A 2,112-nucleotide genomic window follows, 5' to 3' on the forward strand; every position below is an offset into this window, starting at 1 on the left:
CCCGGTCAAATGTACAGTGAGCGAAAAAGTATTTGATCCCCAACTGATTTTGCACGTTTGCCCACTGACAAAGACATGATCAGTCTATGATTTTAATGGTAGGTTTATTTGAACAGTGAGAGACAGAATAACAACAAAAAAATCCAGAAAAACGCATGTCAAAAAATGTTATATATTGATTTGCATTTTTATGAGGGAAATAAGTATTTGACCCCTCTGCAAAACATGACTTAGTACTTGGTGGCAAAACCCTTGTTGGCGATTAGACGTTTCTTGTAGTTGGCCACCAGGTTTGCACACATCTCAGGAGGGATTTTGTCTCACTCCTCTTTGCAGATCTTCTCCAAGTCATTAAGGTTTCTGAGGCTGACGTTTGGCAACTCAAACCTTCAGCTCCCTCCACATATTTTCTATGGGGATGAAGGTCTGGAGACTGGCTAGCCACTCCAGGACCTTAATGTGCTTCTTCTTGAGCCACTCCCTTTGTTGCCTTGGCCGGTGTTTTGGGTCATTGTCATGCTGGAATACCCATCCACGACCCATTTTCAATGCCCTGGCTGAGGGATGGAGGTTCTCACCCAAGATTTGACGGTACATGACATCCATCGTCCCTTTGATGCGGTGAAGTTGTCCTGTCCCCTTAGCAGAAAAACACCCCCAAAGCATAATGTTTCCACCTCCATGTTTGATGGTGGGGATGGTGTTCTTGGGGTCATAGGCAGCATTCCTCCTCCTCCAAACACAGCGAGTTGAGTTGATGCCAAAGAGCTCCATTTTGGTCTCATCTGACCACAACACTTTCACCCAGTTCTCCTCTGAATCATTCAGATGTTCATTGGCAAACTTCAGACGGCCCTGTATATGTGCTTTCTTGAGTAGGGGGACCTTGCGGGCGCTGCAGAGATTTCAACCCTTCACGGCGTAGTGAGTTACCAATTGTTTTCTTGGTGAATATGGTCCCAGCTGCCTTGAGATCATTGACAAGATCCTCCCGTGTAGTTCTGGGCTGATTCCTCACCGTTCTCATGATCATTGCAACTCCACGAGGTGAGATCTTGCATGGAGCCCCAGGCCGAGGGAGATTGACAGGTCTTTTGTGTTTCTTCCATTTGCGAATAATCGCACCAACTGTTGTCACCTTCTCACCAAGCTGCGTGGCGATGGTCTTTAGCCCATTCCAGCCTTGTGTAGGGTCTACAATCTTGTCCCTGACATCCTTGGAGAGCTCTTTGGTCTTGGCCATGGTGGAGAGTTTGGAATCTGATTGATTGATTGCTTCTGTGGACAGGTGTCTCTTTATACAGGTAACAAGCTGAGATTAGGAGCACTCCTTTAAGAGTGTGCTCCTAATCTCAGCTCGTTACCTGTATAAAAGACACCTGGGAGCCAGAGATCTTGCTGATTGAGAGGGGGTCAAATACTTATTTCCCTCATAAAAAATGCAAATCAATTTATAACATTTTTGACATGCATTTTTCTGGATTTTTTATTGTTATTCTATCTCTCATTGTTCAAATAAACCTACCATTCAAATTATAGACTGATCATTTCTTTGTCAGTGGGCAAACGTACAAAATCAGCAGAGGATCAAATACCTTTTCCCTCACTGTAAGTGCTGTTATTGTGAAGTGGAAACGTCTAGGAGCAACAATGGCTTAGCCCCGAAGTGGTAAGCCACACAAGCTCACAGAACGAGACCACTGAGTACTGAAGCGCATAGTGCGTGAAATAATCATCTGTCCTTGGTTGCAACATTCACTACTGAGTTCCAAACTGCCTCTGGAAGCAACGTCAGAACAAGAACTGTTTGTTGGGAGCTTCATGAAATGGGTTTCCATGGCCGAGCAGCCACACACAAGCCTATATCACCATGCACAATTCCCAGCGTTGGCTGGAGTGGTGTAAGCTTGCCGCCGATTGGACTCTGGAGCAGTGGAAACGCGTTCTCTGGAGCGATTAATCATGCTTCACCATCTGGCAGTCCGATGGACGAATCTGGGGTTTGGAGGGATGCCAGGAGGAATAATGGTCTGGGGCTGTTTTTCATGGTTCGGGCTAGGCCCCTTAGTTCCAGTGAAGGGAAATCTTAACGCTACAGCATACAATTACATT

This window comes from Coregonus clupeaformis, chromosome 35, assembly GCF_020615455.1.
Source record: "Coregonus clupeaformis isolate EN_2021a chromosome 35, ASM2061545v1, whole genome shotgun sequence".
In the NCBI taxonomy this organism is placed as follows: domain Eukaryota; kingdom Metazoa; phylum Chordata; class Actinopteri; order Salmoniformes; family Salmonidae; genus Coregonus; species Coregonus clupeaformis.